Source organism: Microcaecilia unicolor, chromosome 3 (genome assembly GCF_901765095.1).
Source record: "Microcaecilia unicolor chromosome 3, aMicUni1.1, whole genome shotgun sequence".
NCBI classification, from domain to species: domain Eukaryota; kingdom Metazoa; phylum Chordata; class Amphibia; order Gymnophiona; family Siphonopidae; genus Microcaecilia; species Microcaecilia unicolor.
In genome coordinates this window covers 404,546,881-404,571,102 of record NC_044033.1, presented here as the reverse complement: position 1 = coordinate 404,571,102, position 24,222 = coordinate 404,546,881, and the positions used below count along the sequence as shown (strand labels likewise).

Below are 24,222 nucleotides of genomic sequence, written 5' to 3'. Positions count from 1 at the left end.
AAACGCTAATGCACCCTTAGTGTTGCTAGTAAACAGGGCCCTTAGCCTCTTACGTTAGGGCCCAATTTAATAAGCCTCGCTATAGGCGCACTAGCATTTTTAGCATGCCCTAAAAATTAGCGAATGCTAATGCTAGAGACGCCCATAGGAAAATATGGGTGTCTCTAGCGTTTAGCGTGTGCCACAAACATTAGTGCACATTAGTAAACAGGGCCCTTAGCCTCCTTAGGTCCTTTTTCATCAAGCCACACTAGCGGTTCCCATGCAGAAATGCCGACGGAGCCCATTCAAAGTGAACGGGCATTGTCAAAATTGCCGCACCAGGAACCGCTAGCACGGCTTGATAAAAGAAGCCCTAAATTTGTAACCTATTTTCAGGAGCCTAAGTTTTCAGCTGAAAATTCATCTGAGTTTAGAAGCTTAAAAGTTATGTTTTATGAGCCTAGTGAGGAGAATCAGTGCTAAGCTCCTAAGGGCCCTGTTTACTAAGCCGCGTTACAGGCACAATTAGCATGCGCGCTAATTGTAGGTGCGTGAAAAACGCTAACGCGCCTTAGTAAATAGGGCCCTAAATTTCTTCCCTGCCCAAGTTTAGTGAAAATATAAACATAAATTTAGGAAGTCAATTTAGGAGCATACCTCTCAATGGGGCCCTTTTATTAAAGGGGTCCTTTTACTAAGCTGCGGTAAAAAGTGGTCTGCGGTAGAGTAGGCGTGTGTATTTGGCATGCACCGGGCCAGTCTCTATCGCATCTTCATAAAATGGGGGGGGGGGGGGGGGGGGGGGTTAATGGGACGGGAAACGGGCCTGCAGTAAAAATGAAAACAGCGTGCGCCCAAAACCGGCCTGAGACCTTAAAGCCACCCATTGATCAAGTGGTAAAGGCTCACGCGCTACACGTGCTGTGACTGGTTGGCACACGACAAGTGGCGGTTACCGCCGGAACCGGCACTTGTAGCAGGAAATAAATAAATTATTCATTCAGGCGTTATGGGTGCGTGCCAAATCTGAAATTACCACCAAGAGGGCATGCTGGCCTGGTGGTAGTCTCATTTTGGCACACGTTGCATGTGTGTGGAGCCTACCATGGCTTAGTAAAAAGGCTCCAGTGTGCTAAGTCCTAACGTTGGCTTAGCATGCGAGAAAAGGCTTACCATAAAATGTATTACACCGTTTTGCAGTAATTTGTCTGGTTGGACAAGCGTTACTTTTATGTATTTTTTTTTTTTAACAGGGGGCAAGTCATTGGCGGAGAAATGGGCGTGGAAGTGTTAACCAGCTGGCACGCTAGCTTCCGCAGGGTTAACACAGGAACATTTAGCGCTGCCTAAATAGAAGGAAGTAAGTGCTCAAGTGTTAATCTTTTATTAATGAGAACCAAAGAATTGTATATAAATCAGCCCGACACAGAGTCAAGAGGGTGTCCGATTGATTTCATGTCAGTACTCTTTTTTGGTCTATTTGACTGAGCTGTTTTTTCAATATATAATCCAGATGATCAATGATTGCGATCTTCTGTACATTTTTTGCAGTCGTTTTCATCAATATATATCCACTATATTGTGACAGTAAAGGATCATTGTGTAGCCCCTGAAGCAGCCCTGCTGGGTGAAACATGGCCTGTGTCGGGCTGATTTATATACAATTCTTTGGTTCTCATTAATAAATTATATTTTGTTTTTTAACGATCTGCTTTGTTCTATTTTTCCACTTTGGAGTTTGCAGACTGTCTGCCTTTTTGTTTTCTTGGACCCAAGTGTTAATCTTTTGCAGGTCTCGCACACTAATGGCAAAATTAGCACAGGACCCGTAAAAATATAAAAAGAAAAGGCCCTATTTTTCTGCTACATTAAAAATGGGCTTAATGGATGAGAAAGACCCGTGTTAAAACCTACTAAGCCCATTTTTTACGCATTTTTGTAAAAGGGCCCCAAATTTAGGAGCATAAATCCTTTGAATATTGGACCTGTAATATACATATTTATTTATGTGAATACACATCTCTAAGGATTTTTGCCTCCTGTACCAATCAGTCTAAGGTCTCAAGGGCAGAGAGTTATTGTATTTATATTAGACGTGTGCTAGGGAAAAAATTTTCATTTTTAATCCATTTTGGGTCTGAGACCTTACCGCCAGCCATTGACCTAGTGGTAAAGCCTCATGCGGTAACCGGGCAGTAATGACCTACGCAAGTCAAATGCCACTTGGCACGTAGCTGAGCATGCCAGAAAATTAAAAATATTTTTCAGATGTGCAACAAAAATGAAATTACCGCAAGGGCTATGTGGTAGCTAGACGGTAACTCTGAATTGGCGTGCTTTGGACATGAATAGGCGCTTACGCAGCTTAGTAAAAGGGCCCCTATGTTTTGGCCTTAATAAACTAAAAACTTAGAATTTTATGTTTAAGTATGTTTACTAGTATTAAACAGGAAGAAATAACATGGCAAAATGCGCAACATCTAAGAGTGATATCAAAATACCCCTTACTCCCAGCCCTCCCCCTTTACACAATCTTTCACTAGCAAACCCAGCACCGTGAGTCATATATCTGATAAACTCATAGCTTACAACAATCAAAATTAAAGTTCCAAGTTGTTCAGGATAGCAGAGCGTGCTCTAGTTGGTAAGGTATACAGATATGCAGTCTAGATATGCAAGAATTCCCTCCATACCTGGACAGCTTTAGTTTTTACAGATAAATGTTCCATGTTAAACAGTTCACTCATCTGATTCCGCCATAATATCAAGGTAGGAGGATCCAGAAGTCAGAATTTTATTGAGCAGCAGCCCAAAACTTACACTGCATCAAGAAAGGATAATCCCACTATTGTTCAGTGCAGATCATATGTTAATATTCAGATTAATGCACCTGCCCTCAGTTAACACGGAAGCACTTAAGGCCGGATTCTATATAAGTCGCTTTAAAAATCCATGCGGTAAACATATCTTCCTAAGTGTATTCTATAAGCACCTAGATTTAGGCACAGTATATAGAATATGTTTAGTTGATATCCATGTGCCTAAAACTATATGCCTCCATTTACACCAACAAAAACGTGGCATAAATCCCTGCATGTAGATTTACGCAAACTGGGTCATATTCTATAACTATGCATGTAACTTTTAAAATGCCCATTCATTTCCCATTTCTACGCCAATAGCCATGCCCCTTTTGAACTACGCGCATTAGAATTTAGGTGCAGTTCATTACAGAATACGCTTTATCATGATATGTTACATCAGGCTCAGTCTCTGGCTGTCTTCAAGTCTAGGCTTAAAGCCCACCTCTTTGCTACTGCTTTCGACTCCTAACCATGACTCTCTTACTCAACACCCTCACTTAGCACCCCTACCACTGCAATTTCCCCACCCCTAGCTGTCTGTTCGTCTCTCCAATTTAGATTGTAAGCTCTGTTGAGCAGGGACTGTCTTTTCATGTTAATTTGTACAGCGCTGTGTAAGTCTAGTAGCGCTATAGCGAATGCTACATACCTGTAGAAGGTATTCTCCGAGGACAGCAGGCTGATTGTTCTCACTGATGGGTGACGTCCACGGCAGCCCCTCCAATCGGAAACTTCACTAGCAAAGTCCTTTGCTAGTCCTCGCGCGCCCGCGCGCACCGCGCATGCGCGGCCGTCTTCCCGCCCGAAACCGGCTCGAGCCGGCCAGTCCAGTATGTAGCAAGACAATACACTTCAAGGGAAGACTCAACTCCAAAGGGGAGGCGGGCGGGTTTGTGAGAACAATCAGCCTGCTGTCCTCGGAGAATACCTTCTACAGGTATGTAGCATTCGCTTTCTCCGAGGACAAGCAGGCTGCTTGTTCTCACTGATGGGGTATCCCTAGCCCCCAGGCTCACTCAAAACAACAACATTGGTCAATTGGGCCTCGCAACGGCGAGGACATACTGAGATTGACCTAAAAAAATTTACCAACTAACTGAGAGTGTAGCCTGGAACAGAACAAACAGGGCCCTCGGGGGGTGGAGTTGGATCCTAAAGCCCAAACAGGTTCTGAAGAACTGACTGCCCGAACCGACTGTCGCGTCGGGTATCCTGCTGCAGGCAGTAATGAGATGTGAATGTGTGGACAGATGACCACGTCGCAGCTTTGCAAATTTCTTCAATGGAGGCTGACTTCAAGTGGGCTACCGACGCAGCCATGGCTCTAACATTATGAGCCGTGACATGACCCTCAAGAGCCAGCCCCGCCTGGGCGTAAGTGAAGGAAATGCAATCTGCTAGCCAATTGGATATGGTGCGTTTCCCTACAGCCACTCCCCTCCTATTGGGGTCAAAAGAAACAAACAATTGGGCGGACTGTCTGGTGGGCTGTGTCCGCTCCAGGTAGAAGGCCAATGCTCTCTTGCAGTCCAATGTGTGCAGCTGACGTTCAGCAGGGCAGGAATGAGGACGGGGAAAGAATGTTGGCAAGACAATTGACTGGTTCAGATGGAACTCCGACACGACCTTTGGCAGAAACTTAGGGTGAGTGCGGAGGACTACTCTGTTGTGATGAAATTTGGTGTAAGGGGCCTGGGCTACCAGGGCCTGAAGCTCACTGACTCTACGAGCTGAAGTAACTGCCACCAAGAAAATGACCTTCCAGGTCAAGTACTTCGGATGGCAGGAATTCAGTGGCTCAAAAGGAGGTTTCATCAGCTGGGTGAGAACGACATTGAGATCCCATGACACTGTAGGAGGCTTGACAGGGGGCTTTGACAAAAGCAAACCTCTCATGAAGCGAACAACTAAAGGCTGTCCTGAGATCGGCTTACCTTCCACTTGGTAATGGTATGCACTGATTGCACTAAGGTGAACCCTTACGGAGTTGGTCTTCAGACCAGACTCAGACAAGTGCAGAAGGTATTCAAGCAGGGTCTGTGTAGGACAAGAGCGAGGATCTAGGGCCTTGCTGTCACACCAGACGGCAAACCTCCTCCAATGAAAGAAGTAACTTCTCTTAGTGGAGTCTTTCCTGGAAGCAAGCAAGATGCGGGAGACACCCTCTGGCAGACCCAAAGAGGCAAAGTCTACGCCCTCAACATCCAGGCCGTGAGAGCCAGGGACTGGAGGTTGGGATGCAGAAGAGCCCCGTCGTCCTGCGTGATGAGGGTCGGAAAACACTCCAATCTCCACGGTTCTTCGGAGGATAACTCCAGAAGAAGAGGGAACCAGATCTGACGCGGCCAAAAGGGAGCAATCAGAATCATGGTGCCTCGGTCTTGCTTGAGTTTCAACAAAGTCTTCCCCACCAGAGGTATGGGAGGATAAGCATACAGCAGACCTTCCCCCCAATCCAGGAGGAAGGCATCCGACGCCAGTCTGCCGTGGGCCTGGAGCCTGGAACAGAACTGAGGGACCTTGTGGTTCACTTGAGATGCGAAGAGATCCACCAGGGGGGTGCCCCACGCCTGGAAGATCTGTCGCACCACACGGGAATTGAGCGACCACTCGTGAGGTTGCATAATCCTGCTCAACCTGTCGGCCAGACTGTTGTTTACGCCTGCCAGATATGTGGCTTGGAGCACCATGCCCTGACGGCGAGCCCAGAGCCACATGCTGACGGCTTCCTGACACAGGGGGCGAGATCCGGTGCCCCCCTGCTTGTTGACATAGTACATGGCAACCTGATTGTCTGTCTGAATTTGGATAATTTGGTGGGACAGCCGATCTCTGAAAGCCTTCAGAGCGTTCCAGATCGCTCGCAACTCCAGAAGATTGATCTGTAGATCGCGTTCTTGGAGGGACCAACTTCCTTGGGTGTGAAGCCCATCGACATGAGCTCCCCATCCCAGGAGAGACGCATCCGTGGTCAGCACTTTTTGTGGCTGAGGAATTTGGAAGGGACGTCCCAGAGTCAAATTGGAGCAAATCGTCCACCAAAACAGGGATTCGAGAAAACTCGTGGACAGGTGGATCACGTCCTCTAGACCCCCAGCGGCCTGATACCACTGGGAGGCTAGGGTCCATTGAGCAGATCTCATGTGAAGGCGGGCCATGGGAGTCACATGAACTGTGGAGGCCATGTGGCCCAGCAATCTCAACATCTGCCGAGCTGTGATCTGCTGGGACGCTCGCACCCGCGAGACGAGGGACAACAAGTTGTTGGCTCTCGTCTCTGGGAGATAGGCACGAGCCGTCCGAGAATCCAGCAGGGCTCCGATGAATTCGAGTTTCTGCACTGGGAGAAGATGGGACTTTGGGTAATTTATCACAAACCCCAGAAGCTCCAGGAGGCGAATAGTCATCTGCATGGACTGCAGGGCTCCTGCCTCGGATGTGTTCTTCACCAGCCAATCGTCGAGATATGGGAACACGTGCACCCCCAGCCTGCGAAGCGCCGCTGCTACCACAGCTAGGCACTTTGTGAACACCCTGGGCGCGGAGGCGAGCCCAAAGGGTAGCACACAGTACTGGAAGTGGCGTGTGCCCAGCTGAAATCGCAGATACTGTCTGTGAGCTGGCAGTATCGGGATGTGTGTGTAGGCATCCTTCAAGTCCAGAGAGCATAGCCAATCGTTTTGCTGAATCATGGGGAGAAGGGTGCCCAGGGAAAGCATCCTGAACTTTTCTTTTACGAGATATTTGTTCAGGGCCCTTAGGTCTAGGATGGGACGCATCCCCCCTGTTTTCTTTTCCACAAGGAAGTACCTGGAATAGAATCCCAGCCCTTCTTGCCCGGATGGCACGGGCTCGACCGCATTGGCGCTGAGAAGGGCGGAGAGTTCCTCTGCAAGTACCTGCTTGTGCTGGAAGCTGTAGGACTGAGCTCCCGGAGGACAATTTGGAGGTTTTGAGGCCAAATTGAGGGTGTATCCTTGCCGGACTATTTGGAGAACCCACTGATCGGAGGTTATGAGAGGCCACCTTTGGTGAAAAGCTTTCAACCTCCCTCCGACAGGCAGGTCGCCCGGCACTGACACTTGGATGTCGGCTATGCTCTGCTGGAGCCAGTCAAAAGCTCGCCCCTTGCTTTTGCTGGGGAGCCGCGGGGCCTTGCTGAGTCGCACGCTGCTGACGAGAGCGAGCGCGCTGGGGCTTAGCCTGGGCCGCAGGCTGTCGGGAAGGAGGATTGTACCTACGCTTGCCAGAAGTATAGGGAACAGTCTTCCTTCCCCCGAAAAATCGTCTACCTGTAGAGGTAGAAGCTGAAGGCTGCCGGCGGGCGAACTTGTCGAATGCGGTGTCCCGCTGGTGGAGAGACTCTACCACCTGTTCGACTTTTTCGCCAAAAATGTTATCCGCACGGCAAGGCGAGTCCGCAATCCGCTGCTGGAGTCTATTCTCCAGGTCGGCGGCACGCAGCCATGAGAGCCTGCGCATCACCACACCTTGAGCAGCGGCCCTGGACGCAACATCAAAAGTGTCATAAACTCCTCTGGCCAGGAATTTTCTGCACGCCTTCAGCTGCCTGACCACCTCCTGAAAAGGCTTGGCTTGCTCAGGGGGAAGAGCATCAACCAAGCCCGCCAACTGCCGCACATTGTTCCGCATGTATATGCTCGTGTAGAGCTGGTAGGACTGGATCTTGGACACGAGCATAGAGGAATGGTAGGCCTTCCTCCCAAAGGAGTCTAAGGTTCTAGCGTCCTTGCCCGGGGGCGCCGAAGCATGTTCCCTAGAACTCTTAGCCTTCTTTAGGGCCAAATCCACAACTCCAGAGTCATGAGGCAACTGAGTGCGCATCAGCTCTGGGTCCCCATGGATCCGGTACTGGGACTCGATCTTCTTGGGAATGTGGGGATTAGTTAATGGCTTGGTCCAGTTCGCAAGCAATGTCTTCTTCAGGACATGGTGCAAGGGAACAGTGGACGCTTCCTTAGGTGGAGAAGGATAGTCCAGGAGCTCAAACATTTCAGCCCTGGGCTCGTCCTCCACAACCACCGGGAAGGGGATGGCCGTAGACATCTCCCGGACAAAGGAAGCGAAAGACAGACTCTCGGGAGGAGAAAGCTGTCTCTCAGGAGAGGGAGTGGGATCAGACGGAAGACCCTCAGACTCCTCGTCAAAGAAATATCTGGGATCTTCCTCTTCCTCCCACGAGGCCTCACCCTCGGTGTCAGACACAAGTTCCCGGACCTGTGTCTGCAACCTCGCCCTGCTCGACTCCGTGGAACCCCGTCCACGATGGGGGCGTCGAGAGGTAGACTCCCTTGCCCGCATCGGCGAAGCTCCCTCCGCCGACGTGGTCGGGGAGCCTTCCTGGGAGGTGGCCGCGGTCGGCACCGCACGCGGTACCGACGTCGGGGACCTCAACCTGGGCGATGGGCCAGCCGGCGCCACGCTCGACGGTACCGGAGGCGCAAGCACCGCCGGTACCGGAGGGGTAGGGCGCAACAGCTCTCCCAGAATCTCTGGGAGAACGGCCCGGAGGCTCTCGTTTAGAGTGGCTGCAGAGAAAGGCTGAGAGGTCGATGCAGGCGTCGACGTCAGTACCTGTTCCGGGCGTGGAGGCTGTTCCGGGCTGTCCAGAGCGGAGCGCATCGACACCTCTTGAACAGAGGGTGAGCGGTCCTCTCGGTGCCGATGCCTGCTGGGTGCCGAATCCCTCGGCGACCCAGAGCTCTCGGTGCCGACACGGGGAGGAGACCGGTGTCGATGCTTCTTCGATTTCTTCCGAAGCATGTCACCGGAGCTCCCCGGCACCGACGAGGAGGACGTCGAATCCATCCGTCGCTTCCTCGGGGCCGAGACTGAAGAAGGTCGATCTCGGGGGGGCTGTACCGCAGGAGCCCTCAGGGTAGGCGGAGACCCACCCGAGGGCTCACCGCCACCAGCAGGGGAATGGACAGCCCTCACCTGCACTCCACCCGATGCACCACCGTCCGACGACATCAGCAGACGAGGTCCTGGTACCACCGACGTCGATGCAGCTATCCGATGTCTCGGCGCCGATGCAGAGGCCCGATGCCTCGATGCACTCGATGCAGGGGCGGCCGAGGAAGATGGTCTGGACGCTGACGACGTCGATGCACTCGAAGATCCCGGTGCCGATGCCGACGAAGAGCCCGAGAACAACACGTTCCACTGGGCTAGTCTCGCTACCTGAGTCCGCCTTTGAAGCAGGGAACACAGACTGCAGTTCTGGGGGCGGTGCTCGGCCCCCAGACACTGAAGACACGACGAGTGTCGATCAGTGAGCGAGATAACCCGGGCGCACTGGGTGCACTTCTTGAAGCCGCTGGAAGGCTTCGATGTCATGGGCGGAAAAATCACGCCGGCGAAATCAAAAGCCGAAATGGCGAAAATTGAAGCACCAAAATTTAGAGGGAGAAAAATCTCGACCGAGGCCAAAAAGAGGCCTACCCCGACGACGAAAGAAAACTTACCGGGGCAAAAAGCTGGAAGTACGGGGAGGATTTACACGAAACCCGGCGGGGGGTTTCCGGAGCACTTCCCGACTAAGAGAAAACTTTCCCGAAGGAAAAAAACACGCTCAAATAAATTGGACGCGCGAGGTCGACTTTCCGGGGCTCGACACGGCGAAAACACGACCGTACCGAGTGCGGACAAAAGAAGACTGGCCGGCTCGAGCCGGTTTCGGGCGGGAAGACGGCCGCGCATGCGCGGTGCGCGCGGGCGCGCGAGGACTAGCAAAGGACTTTGCTAGTGAAGTTTCCGATTGGAGGGGCTGCCGTGGACGTCACCCATCAGTGAGAACAAGCAGCCTGCTTGTCCTCGGAGAAAGAAATGTTTAATAGTAGTAGTAGTAGTTATGTGCGTAAATACTAATTATTGCCAAATAGTGCTCATTTTTGCTTAAGTGCTGCTATCGATGCTGATTAGTTGGTTAAAAGCCAATTAAATTACCCACATTGTTATAGAATACTCCTGGATTTCGGCGCGGATCTCTAGGCTTGCTATACAGAATCCGACAGTTAGCGCTTCCTATTTAGAAGGCAGTGGGGTGGTCCTGCATTAACTGTGCAACAGCCAGCACATGGTAAGTGTAACTCAGTAGCTGGCTAATGCTTCCAATGTCTACTCTTTACCCATTGGTATTTCACAAATCGAATCCCACAGTCTATGGTAACAAATGACAAAATAGTGGACTAGAACCAAGACTAATCGCTGCTACATAAATGACTAACAGCAATACAGACCAAAATGCTTCTATTATATGCTTGAAGATGGTACTTAACAATTTCTACTAATTACTTTTTTCCTTTTTCTTTTTTCTTTCTTTTTTTATATTAAAGAGATCCCTCAGCAAAAACCACTTTTTTCAGGCAATACATTTCTTTGCCAAGTGGTACAGCACTTCTTTCATCAGGTTGCTCTTAATTTTCTGTATGTGCTATTGCCTATCTCAATAGTGCTCCAATTCCAAATAAATAAATCAAAACATGAACTTATCTCTAAGAGGTTTTTTTTTAATTGTCACTTCACTCTTCATAAGATCGCTATCTTCGACCGATTGATTGGCTTCCCCTAGAAACGCCCATGCCATGTCCCGTCACAAAATTCTGAAAAATTCTGTAATGCGCGCAAACAGGCAAACTACCAAGGAAACCCTTTAATGCAGTTGTGTGGCAGGCTGATTCCGTACATTCAGGGTGGAATTCTATAAATGGTGCTCAAAATTGGAAGCCGGAACAATCGGTGTTAAGTGCGAGTCTAATAAGGGTGCATGCCATTTATAGAATCACGCTTAGCTGATTCCCTCACCTAACTTTAGGGACCTGCTGAAACCTGGTGTAAGTGTTGGTGCCCAAGTTAAGCTCACTGAAGCTGTGTTTTCTATAACTACACGAGTGTCCCCTGGTCTTTGTACGTTTTAAAAGAGTAAAAAATGGATTCACTTCTACTCGTTCTACACCACTCAGGATTATATAGACCTCAATCATATCCCCCTTCAGCAGTGGTGTAGCTAGGTGGGGCGCCAGGAGAGCGGCCGCTCCCCCAAACAGAGTTCTGCTGGTGCCTATTTTTTCTCAAGTTGTGTTGCATTGAAAATGTGCACCGGTGGAAGTCCACTCGAGCCGGCAGAAGTCCGCTCTCGCGCCACTTTCGCTCCCCCCGCGCCATCAACCTGGCTCCACTTCTGCCCTTCGGCTCTCTTTTTCCCAGGCTGAAGAGCTCTAACCTCTTAAGCCTTTTCTCATATGAGAGGAGTTCCATGCCCCAAATAGAAAAATTCTTAAAAATTCAATATTGCACAGTTTAGCACACACAAACAGGGAACATATAAAGAAATACTTTAACTCATTTCACGGAAGCCTGTTTTCACATATTAACTACTCATTAAGGGCTAGATTCTATATAAGGCACCTAAAAAATCTACACGGTAAACATTTCCACCTAAGCATATTCTATAAATGGTGCCTAGATTTAGGCACAGTATGTAGAATACATGTATTTGATATCACAGCGCTTAAAACTATGCGTCTCCATTTACACCAATGAAAACATAGTGTAAATCCCCGTGCGTAGATTTACATGCACTGGCCTATATTCAATAACTATGTGTGCAAATTTGGCAATATCCACGGAATCCCCATTTCCCCGCCCATAGCCACACTCCTTTTAAACTGCATGCATTAGAATATAGGCGCAGTTCATTACAGAATATGCATAGCCAGTTGTGTGCATAAATTCTAATTATTGCCAATTAGTGCTCATTATTGCTTGTTAAGTGCTGTTATCAGTGCTGATTAGCTTGTTAAGGAAATTAAGTTACACACGTTGTATAGAATACGCCTGGATTTCGGCACGAATCTCTTGGTGAACTACATAGAATCCAGCAGTAAATGCCTAACGCACTTTAATAAAAGGACCCCTGAAAAAAATACTCAGCCTATTGAAGTATTTTCTATTCCTGAAAAATTACTGAATGGCTTCTGAACATTAATTTTCTTCATAACATTTTTTGTCTCTTTTCCCTTGGTTCACTCAGTTGTAATTTTTTTAAGGTAATTTCACACAAAAGTTTATGGATATTCTAACAAAATGATATTAGGGAAAATGTAGCATCTGTTCTTGTCATCAACAAGCACAAAGCAGAGAACCAGAAACTGCTATTAACGCAACGGGCTAAAGAGGACTGCCTTTACAAATGAGGAAAAAACAGTGTGGTTGCCGTGTTAGTCTACTTTAAATGTAATCAACAGAAAACAAAAGAAAGGAAAATGAGATGATTCCTCTAAATATTTTAAAGATGAAAAGGAGAACAAATCTATTAAACATTGCCTCCAACATGCAGCTCCTATCAGGGAGATATTAGCCAACAGGGATGTGCATTTGTTTTGAAACAAAATGATAAAGTGAATAAAATGAACTTGTTTCACTTCAAAGCAAAATTTTTTAAAATGGCAACAACATTTATGGTTTCATTTTGTTTTATTTTATATAGTAGGTGCTAAACAGAAAACAAAATGAAATGGGAAAAAAAACCTGAACAATGAAATGAAAATCCTGGAAAATATCCTAAAATGAAAACAAAAAATGGCATGCGTATCCCAAATATTATAAAGGACAAAATTACAGAGCATAAACATAAGCATGGATTAATGAGACAAAGCCAACATGGATTTAATCAAGGGAAACCTTGCCTCACCAATATACTACATTTCTTTGAAGGGGTGACTAAGAATGTGGATAAAGGTGAGCCAGTCGATATTGTGTATCTGGATTTTCAAAAGGCATTTGACCTCATGAAAGTATCTCATGAAAGACTCCTGAGGAAATTAGAAAGGCATGGGAAAGGAGATAGTGTCCTATTGTGGATTAAAAACTTGTTAAAAGATAGAAAACAGAGTAGGGTAAATGGTCAGTATTCTCAGTGGAGAAGGGTAGATAGTGGGGCTCCTCAGGGGTCTGTGCTGGGACCGCTGCTTTTTAACATATTTATAAATGATCTAGAGATGGGAATAACTAGTGAGGTAAATAACTGACTGACTACACAAAGTTATTCAAAATTGTTAAATCACTAGAGGATTGTGAAAATTTGCAATCTGGACCTTAAGAGACTGAGAGACTGGGCATCCAAATGGCAGATGACTTTTAATGTGAGCAAGTGCAAAGTGATGCATGTGGGAAAGAGGAACCCAAATCGTAGCTTAATAAAAGGGGCCCAAGGGATCCTTTTACTATACTGCAGTAAGCACTAATGTGTGTTTACTGCAGGTTAAAATCCACTACCACAGGGCACACTGAGGCGCCCCCACGGTAGTTTTGTGTTTGGCGTGTGCTACCCAAGCAATAAAAAATAGAAAATAGGCATGCCCAGCGCTAATCAGTTAGTACAGCTCTTTCGCTGCACACTAACCGATTAGTGCATGAGCCCTTACCGCCTAGTAAATAGGTGGCAGTAAGGGCTCCCACGCTAATGGCCATGAGCTAATTGGCATGTGGCCATTAATACAGAAAATAGGAAATAATGCCATTTTACCGACGCACTAAAAACGGCTTCTGCAGGCCACGTTTGAGCACAGCTTAGTAAAAGGGCCACGTGGAGGGGAATAATCGAAAGGGGCACCCAAGTTTTCCTGAGGACGTCCTCGCAGGATGTCCCGCCGAAGGGGAGGGGAAACCCATATTATTGAAACAAGATGGGCAGCCAAATCGCGAAATTTAGGTCGACCGTAGAGATGGTCGTCCTTAGAGATGGTCGTCCCCGATTTTCAGCAATAATGGAAACCGAGGACGCCCATCTCAGAAACTACCAAATCCAAGCCCTTTGGTCGTGGGAGGAGCCAGCATTCATAGTGCACTGGTCACCCTCACATGCCAAGACACCAACCAGGCACCCTAGGGGGCACTGCAGTGGACTTCACAAATTGTTCCCAGGTACATAGCTCCCTTACCTTCGGAGCTTACTCCCCACAACTGTACACCACTATCATAGCCCTAAGGGATGAAGGGGGTACCTAGATGTGGGTACAGTGGGTTTCTGGTGGGTTTTGAAGGGCTCACATTTACCACAAGTGTAACAGGTAGGGGGAGATGGGCCTGGGTCCGCCTGCCTGAAGTGCACTGCACCCACTAAAACTGCTCCAGGGACCTGCATATTGCTGTCATGGAGTTGGGTATGACATTTGAGGCTGGCATAAAGGCTGGCAAAAAGTATTTACAAAGGTTTTTTTAGGGTGGGAGGGGGTTGGTGACCACTAAGGGAGTAAGGGGAGGTCATCCCCGATTCCCTCTGGTGGTCATCTAGTTCGTTCGGGCACCTTTTTGAGGCTTGGTCATAAATGGACCAAGTAAAGTCGCCAAAGTGCTCATCAGGGACGCCCTTCTTTTTTCCATTATCGGTCGAGGACGCCCATGTTAGGCACGCCCCAGTCCCGCCTTCGCTACACTTCCGACATGCCCCCGTGAACTTTGGTCGTCCCCGCGACGGAAAGCAGTTGAGGACACCCAAAATTGGCTTTTGATTATGCCGATTTGGGCGACCCTGGGAGAACGACGAAAGATGTGCACCCTTCTCTTTCGAAAATAAGCCTGTTAGTGTTCTCTTGCACCACAAAAGAAGTGAAGATCTTGGAAAAGATTTTTTTTTTTTAATTTACTAGCTTTGAACTGGCCATGTTCCAGCTGGCACAAGAGGATGGGTTTCTTAACACTGGCAAAACAGGACTGAGAAGACAATGTAAACACAACTATTAAAACAGATTTAAGGTGCTTACTTTTAATCTAGTCTAAGGCCTCTCCAATTGTGCACTAGGTTTTAGTGCCCTTTTTAAGACACAATAATAAGTATTTTTGTGTTTTGCAACCAAGAGCTATCACAAACCGAGCAATGAGATTGATGACTGAACCCAGACGTGGGAGATGTGCAGTTAAGTAATAATGCATTGTAGCTGACGATGTACTGTGCCGTATTATAACCAGCCTGGAAGATCATATCATGCAGTTTCTTTTAGCCCTTTACTGTTTTAATATGCTATTTTGTTCTGTCTGTCATTTGGTGAGGGTCTTTCCTCTGGCCAATCCCGGTCACAAGTACCTGGCAGAAACCCAAATAGTAGCAACATTCCATGCCAGCAATCCAGGGTCAGACCAGTGCTCCATCCAGCCCAGTATCCTGTTTCCAACAGTGGCCAATCCAGGTCACAAGTACCTGGCAGAAACCCAAATAGTAGCAACATTCCATGCCAGCAATCCCGGGGCAAGCAGTGGCTTCCCATGTCTGTCTCAAAAGCAGACAATGCACTTTTCCTCCAGGAACTTGCCCAAACCTTTTTTAAACCCAGATATGCTAACTGCTGTTACCGCATCCTGCAGCAACAAGTTCCAGAGCTTAACTATTCGTTGAGTGAAAAAATATTTTCTCCTATTTCTTTTTAAAGTATTTCCATTATCGGTCGAGGACACCCATGTGTTAAGCACACCCCAATCTCGCCTTCGCTATGCTTCCGACACGCCCCTGTGAACTTTGGTCGTCCCCGCGACAGAAAGCAGTTGAGGATGCCCAAAATCGGCTTTTGATTATTCCAATTTGGGAGAAGGACGCCCATCCCCCGATTTGTATGGAAAGATGGGCGCCCTTCTCTTTCGAAAATAAGCCTGAAAGGGAACCTAAAATCAAATGACAGGTAGCTAGTGTTTAAGATACTGCAACTTTATAAATACCGGTATGCATTCTAGAGAATATGGTGTTAAAGAAACGTGACACTATAACATCAATTAGAATTAATGTCCTACATTTAGCCAGAGTATGGGTACTGCAGCAGAAAAGTGCAGGTTAGAACACCTTTCCCACACCAGCGTAAACCAGTCCTCTTTTGGAAGGAGTACTTCTAGCACGTCGAAGTGTATTTATTTCACTACCTTATGCACATGTAGTCTTTAATTTATTTTAAGACTGTCAACCAGGCGCTAATTCATGCCAGTTATCAGAATGTTTCTTTTGTAATGGTGATACTAATCACAGGAAGATGTTAACTCATTTTACACAAGTAATCTGCCGGAAGTGATAACTTTGGATCATTAGTAACTTGGAGTGGAACTTGAAACAGGTGACCTAGAGGTGAAAGATTTTGTAGCTCTCTGCCAATCCACTAAATCAGACTTGTCCAAGTTCAGTCCTCGGGGGCTGTAAACAGGCCAGATTTTCAGGATATACTAATGAATATGCACTGAATAGATCTGCATTCAGTGAAGGCGATCTATATATGCAAATCAATCTCATCCATATTCATTAGCATTAAATCCAAGGAACATTGTGAGATTAAATCATTCCATTGTTTAACAAAATGATCATCATCTAAAAATCTGGGTTCTTTGTAAAGTCTTAAACCTCTAGGAAACCGTTGCACATGACAATACTCTACTAGCGTGCGTGAATGGAACTCCGTCCTAATAAGATATCTGTTTAATTTCTGAATGTCTGACCAATCTGTTTGTGGTTCCTCTGCAGCCGTACCAAACAATCTATGTCCAGCCAGCAATTCAGAAATTTGGTCAGTAGACATTCCCGTTTTGTAGTGCCAACTCGGTTGAGCCATTTTCTCAAAAATTATTAATATAATACTAAACGAGGAAACTTTCCAAACTGAGCAAACAATTTTATCATTACATCAAATGCCAGTCAAAAAACTCCACAATTATTAATTATATTTTAACACTCTTCTTTTTTAATAAAAATTTTTTTAATGCAAACCACTAACATGTGGAAATACTTCCTATTATGGCTACCTAAGTTCAAAACAATCTATCTAAATCCATTATGAATCAATCACACAACCATTCATACTTCCATGGAGCAATTCACTGCTAAATTGACTTTTATTTGTTCCTTTTCATCCTGTTTTGTTTCCTTCTGTGTTATTGTAATTTTAACACTATGTATGTCCTACTTGTGACCCGCCTTGGTCCAGACTGGATATAAATAAACAATCAGACAAATTGCATATCCTCATCTAGCTTTTACTCTGTTAGAGCACACTGAGACATGAACAATCAGTAGCGTAGTAAGAAGGGAGAATAACGCTGGGTGCCGTCTTAGCAAGGAGACCGGCGATGTCAATTTCGACCAACACACTGCTGCTTCTGGCACAGCTCCTCGAACCTCTCCAGAACAGAAAAGTAGCCAATACCATAAGTGCCATTAGGCCTCTCGGGGACCTGCAGTCATCAGAAGGCAGCGCAGGCCCTCCCAGCCACGTGCATGCTGATGACTCTGCAGCATTCCACACACACACACACACCCACCCCCGACACAGACTTCCTGTTTCTGTGAAAGGCAGGACTTTGTTACAGGTGCGCAGAAAAATGGATTGGCACACACAAAACCCGCACCTACACTACTGCAAGCCATTTTTCAGCAACCATTTTAAAAGGACCTCTAAAGTATTTAAGACATATTAAAGCTTGTTAGCTGGGCGTTCCGATGAAGAAGTGGATCCAGGATAGCCTTGCAATAGTGGTTATATACTAGCAGGTTGTACCGCTGAGGTCACCAATTTAAGTGGAGAGACAGTGTGTCAAAATATTCTTATATACATATATATATATGGAAGAAAGTGCTGTGCATAAGTGTATATTTTAAGAAGACAGACTACATTTGAATGGTGTGGGGGCTGAAGGCACTATATTTTGAGATTTTCCCAGTGGACAGTATGAAGCAAATAACGACCTGCACGGTCCATCCAGTCAGTCCAACAAGGTAGCCAGAGCCATGCCCTCCACTCTGTGCGGGCCACAGCCACCCATGCTTAAACAAATTTTCCCTAATTTTCCCTAAGAAAGACAAAGCAGTTTGACCCAACCTTTTCTAAGCATCTGCTTTCTAAAAGGACCTTAGCTATAGACAAAGAATGTGAAAAATACCCTTTGCCCTATGACGCCACAACTGTTAAACTGGGAAGATCATATTATTACTTTACAGTGAGTTTTCTGCAAAAATAAAGAATTGATATTCACTCAAAATTACTATTTGACTTGTCACAATTAAGTAACATAAACAGTAATACTGTATCTTTGGCAAGTGGTGCACAGTCACAGGTCCCAGATAGAAAGCCCCCAAACATGCTCATCATACAAGTCTTTATTTTTGTATTATTATTATTATTATTAGTTGCATTTGTATCCCACATTTTCCCACTGTAGTAGTTGTTGGTGGGCAAAAAAAAAAACCAGACACCAGCTAGTGCATGCAAGAGTTAATGGAGAGGATAGGTCTTTGAAAAACAGCTGGAGCATATCCAACACAAGCAGAGGGTGAAGTCATTTACTGAACTGCAAACTGAACTGATAAACGCATGGCTGAAGTTTTTGAAGAGTTTATTTATGAGATTTCTTGTTCTCTCCACAGAAACACCTCTCTGTATGCCACAGATATGCTGGAAGTCTCTTAGTAGCCCATCAAAGTCTCACAGGTTTTTTGTTGTTTTTTTTTTATAACTCTATGAATGTGTGAGAAGAACCACGATATAGAAGTTTTGCTTGACAAACCTACACCCAAATATGTGTTACAATTATGTGCACTGAGTGTGTGCCTGGCACACAGAAGATTAATATACAAAAAAAATGATTCTTAAATATTCATCTCCAAAAGAAAGTACACCTAACTGATACTGTAATGATGTCAAAAGTGGTGTTTGACTTCCTACTTTGTGGGTAAGGGTGGCAAGGTGTAGGGTGATCAGATTGGCAGGAGTGTGAACTTCCTCCTCCCACCACAGATGTCCATTGATTGGCCAGGCTTTAAGGGTGGGAGGGAGGGAGAGGGGGAGAGAGAGAGTGCACACTTGCCCTACCCATATCCTCCCACTCATATTTATTTGCCACTTCCACATTATAGTCAACTTTTCAAAATCATTGGGAGTGCTAAACTATCCCTTTCTGGACACAATTAAGAAATTTGCTCAATACAGGCAGAGTTGCAATATATGTACATATTTTATAAACTATGTATGCACATGCGTAGAATACCTGCACACATTTACACCTCGTTCAGAGCAGGTATAACATTGTAAGGGAGAATTTGGCAGTAATAGTGATAATTATACGAATCTTATAAAGGGTCTTTAGGGGCCTATGTTTTTTTTAAATATTACCTAGATGCCCTGTTATGAAATTACCCCCTCATGGATGTATTTGCATAAAGCCCTATGATTCTGAGCACAAACCACTAATGGGGTCAGCCCTTGCCGTGGCCTGCTTGAGCAGTTTTGAAAACTGACCCTAGCAATTTAATTTGCAGTTCATAAGTCAGTTTTTCCATGACAAAATATGTCTCAAACCTTCTCCTTGCATTAAAAGCAGGGAGGAGGAGTGTTCCTTTTCCAGTGTCTCACCAAGACACACCCTGCACTCAGAAAAATGAACTAAACTAAGGTTCCTGCTCTTTGAATAGAAACAGAAACATGACGGCAGATAAGGGCCAAATGGCCCATACTCTGCCCTTCCTCAGTAACCACTAACTCCTCCTTTTTCTAAGGGATCCCACATGCTGGTTCCATGCTCACCATTTCCTTTATCTTTAACCCCCAGTGACTTCCCACACCATAAGCAGAGTGGAGGAGTGGCCTAGTGGTTAGATCACTGGTCTTGCAATCCAGAGGTGGCCAGTTCAAATCCCACTGCTGCTCCTTGTGATCTTGGGCAAGTCACTTAACCCTCCATTGCCTCAGGTACAAACTTAGATTGTGAGCCGTACTGAGACAGAGAAATATCCAGTGTACCTGAATGTAACTCACCTTGAGCTACTACTGAAAAAGGTGTGAGCAAAATCTAAATAAATAAATAAGGGAAATTCTACAAGTAGGCACCTAAGGTTAGATGTCCCATTGACACAAATTATCCCTTACACATGTAAGTGCCCTAAGCACTATTCTTTAAGGGCACATATAAGTATAGATGGGTGGAACCTGGGGAACTGGGGCTCAATTCCCACTGCAGCTCCTTGTGACTCTGAGCAACTCACTTAACACTCCATTGCCCCAGCTACAAAACTCAGGGACCTGTTTACTAAGGTGTGCTATCATGTTTATCACGTGATAAAATTAGCACATGCTAAACGCTAGAAACACCCATATATTCCTATGGGTGTTTCTAACGTTAGCATGTGATAAAACGCTAGCACACCTATAGCTCAGCTCAGTAAAAAGGACCTTTAGATTGTCAACCCACTAGGGACAGATAAAGTATCGCCATATAATATATGTAAACTACTTTAGCTGTACACACTTGAAGGTGGTATATCAAATCCATGACTCTTTTACCCTTAATAGAATCCTATAAGTTGCATGCGCCCTTCCTGCATTTATACACACTCAGTTACATTAAGTCTAAGCCTGGTCTAACTGCCAGGTTACACTTGAATCTGGGTGCCCAGATGCCATTATAGAATAGACTCTCACCATGCAATATTAGAGTGCCCACAAAGAGGTGCCCATTTATAGAACTGCCACACGTGTGCTCAAAATCTTCCACTAGCACACAGGTCAACAAAAAATAGGTCAATTTTGGAACCACCCTTGCAAAGCCTTTGCAAAGTTAAACAAGACTGCATCAAAGGTTTTGATGTGTTTTCACCATATTCAAAGATTATTTATTTTTTTATTGGGATTTATTAACTGCCTTTATGAAGAGATTCGTTTAAAGACAGATAAAAGTGTATTTTCAATGAGGAATGCAAAAAAACTGTTCTTCCTGTGGCTCAAAAGTAATCTCCCATCAGCTCACATACTTATATGGTATAACACAAACTACTTCTGCCAAAGCCTCATAGATCTGTGAAATCGAAATTTGAAAAAAAATTGGAATAAAGGAAATCTGTCAACTACACAGATCAAAAAGACACAATTCTCATTCCTTCAGTGACCATGTCCCATACCTTCCTCCCATATCATAGACAACAGGTTGAGCAATAAGAAACAGTATGGAAAGCCATGCTCCAGTGATACGGTTTGATATTAGGTAAGCTCACTCCTCTTTTGGTAGTGATAAGGTTTCAAAAACAGGCCTGGCTTTGCTGGCGTCTCTGCCAAATAAAACCAGAGAAAACACACCTAAAGGAGAATGGAATTGGGGAAAATGAAGAAAAGAGTATGAAGGAGCACTATCTTCTTAATATTAGTTCATCAGGCCAAGAAATTGGTGCAACTTTCCGTGCACCAAACTTTTAAGTAATTGATAATAATTCAGGGAATTTAAGAGACTTAAATGCTAGATTTACTACAGTGCACAACCACGTTACAGTGTGCTAATATGCATTCACTACTGTTATTTTCCAGAGGAACCAATTTATACAATGGGACCTACTTACTAATAGCACACATGTGCAGGGCAATTCTATTAACAGGGCACTTAAAATTAAGCAACCAAAGGGCAGCTAGTAGGAGCCCATTCTATCAAAATACCTAACTGGATATATACGTGCATAGAGACAGTATAAGTTTTAGCACCTAAATGTCAGAGTTATGCACATAAATTATAGCATTCTATAATTTACATTTGTAAGTGTGAGCCCCATATGTACATCCCCTCCCAAATACACACCAAGTTAAACAGGTGCTTATAGAATAGTACTTAGGCAGAATTTTGGCATTTAATATGTACGCACTTATATATATATGTAAATGCCATTATCTAAACATCAGAATGTGTGATGGATGTGTACATGATCTTTATTCTATCACAACATCACTTTGTATTTGTTCATACCGGAATTGGCGATCGCCATTACGGTACTATGTAAGCCACATTGAGCCTGCAAATAAGTGGGAAAATATGGGATACAAATGTAATAAATAAATAAATGTTAGCATTTATGTTACAGAAATACCCCCTAAACGCAATAACATGGCAAACCTAGTAATACACTTTAGTAAATCTAATCCTAGATCACTGGGGACAATTAGTAAATGCTATCTGGGGTTCTGACATCTTTACATGTGAAGAATTTAGGAATTTTACTGGATAATATGTTTTTCTTTTCACCTCACGAGCAGGTTTTGGTATGCAATGTGTATTTTAAGAAGCGTATCTTGTGTAAATTGAAACTGTTGTTATTGCAGAATGACTTTAAAAAAGTAGTCCAGGCTCTGATTTTGGGAAGTCTGGACTACTGTAATGTCATCTATTTGGGGTTACCCATTCCTTGTGTACAGTCACTCCAAGTAGGGAAAAACTCAGCGGTGAGGTTACTGTTTGGATTGTCTAGGTCTGAGCATGTGACAGTCTGTCTTAAACATTTGAGATGGTTGCCTGTTAAGTACCATCTTTTGTATAAATTGCTATTGCTTACTCATTGTGCATTGTATCATGATTCGTCTACTTATTGAAGCAAGCTGTGACGTGGTATGTGCCGGCACATGCGTTGCAATCACAGGAGCAACATAATCTTATGGTGCCTGCTCTACAACACTTTCGTTTGAATCTAACTAGAACTGGTTCATTTTCTATTACTGCGCCAGTGAAGTGGAACAAGTTGCCTTTACGACTGAAGGTTGAATCAAGACTTTTATTTATTTATTTATTTATTGCATTTGTATCCCACATTTTCCCACCTCTTTGCAGGCTCAATGTGGCTTACAATACATCATGAGTAGTGAAAATATATAAGAATATAGACATTTGGTATTACAGAAGGATCATGATAATGATAAAACATGACAGTAGTGTAACAGGTACATATTTTGAACGTGATGCACTCTAAAAGTGGGAGCCAGTGTAGCTTTTCTCGTAGGGGTTTAGCACTTCATATTTTGTTTTACCGAATATGAGTCTAGCTGCAGTGTTCTGAACTGTCTGAAGTTTCTTGATTATTTGCTCTTTGCAGCCAGCGTAGAGTGCGTTGCAGTAGTCTAGATGACTGAGTACCATTGATTGTACCAGGTTGCAGAAGACGGTCCCTGGGAAGAAAGGTCTTACTCTTTTTAATTTCCACATTGAGTGGAACATTTTCTTGGTGGTGTTTTTCGCGTGACTCTCAAGTGTTAAGTGTCGATCAATGGTAACTCCAAGAATTTTTAGGGTGTCTTTTAAGAAGATTTTGAGGGACTACTTATTCTGTTTCGCATTTTTTTTGCCCTCTTGATTTTGCTGTTTTATGAACTCATGGACTCACTCTAAGCTGATATTTTTTTTGCCTGTGTTGCAATCGTCCTTCACTGTCTGAATATGCCTTTGTTTGTGTTTTTATTATGTATGTTTCTTTTGTATTTCTGCCTTGGCTAAAGGCGGTGTATAAATAAATATTCTAATTCTATCTGAAAGCCGATACCCCAGAGTTCAACAATCTCCAGCTGCATGACATCATTACAGATTTAGCATAATTCACAGTACAGACTGAAACATATCCAAACTCTATAATTAGATCCGTAACATGTGGGAGTGAAGCAATCAGATCCATTAGGTACAGCAGCATGTCATCTGCATGTGTCATGTCCTCTACCTCAACGCAAGCGGCATCCTCGGGCTGTGCAAGGTCCCATCGACACGCATATTTGACTGGCACTGCCTGAGCCATGTGTGTGTAGTCCTCTCTGGGTTTGTTCAGAAAGCGGTGGTTACAAGCTCCTTAATTGCTTTGCTTCCATGTACCTGGCTCTGATCTTTCTTGATTGCTTTGCTTCCACCCACCTGGGTCTGCTCTTCCTCTGCATGGCTTCCCTTGCTTCTCTCCTATTGGTCTTCCGGTTCCTCCTTCCCCTGCTCTTGTCCTATGGCTGTGCCCCTTCTCCCTGCTGATGTCAGACGCCAGCACTTTATCAGCTGAGCTCTCCTGGATTCCATGCTTCGGCTTCTACTTTGGTAGGTGTTTCTAGCTCTGTAGTCTGCTTCTTATCTACTGGTCCCTCGTTGCTGACTTTGCCTGTACCTGGATTACTCTTCTGTCTGCTGCCTGCCTACTGACTTTCGCCTGCATCTAGATTACTCTCTTGCCTGCCTACTGACTTTCGCCTGTACCTGGATTACTCGCTTGCCTGCCGTCTGCCTACTGACTTTTGCCTGTACCTGGATTACTCTCTTGCCTGCCGCCTGCCTACTGACTTGCCTGTACCTGGATTATTCTCTTGCCTGCCTGCCTACTGACTGCCACTTGTACCTGGATTACTCTCTTGACCTGCTGCCTGCCTGACCAATACATTCATCACCCCGCTTCCAGATCCATCCCGTAAGTCCTGCAGGCCACCCACACATAGGGGCTCAACCTCTGGGGAACGGTGGTCAGCCCAGGTGAAACCCGGGGTCCAGCCGCCAAGCAGAACCTGGTCCGAATACTGGGCTCAGCAGCGCTATCCTTGGTACAAGAACTCACAAGTCT

At 45.3% G+C, this 24,222-nt stretch overlaps 1 protein-coding gene across 3 annotated transcripts in view; it reads right to left on the bottom strand.

The window, feature by feature from the left end:
- Nucleotides 1-24,222, bottom strand: part of RUNX2 (RUNX family transcription factor 2) — a 219,076-nt gene that overhangs the window by 92,817 nt on the left and 102,037 nt on the right. The window lies entirely within an intron of this gene.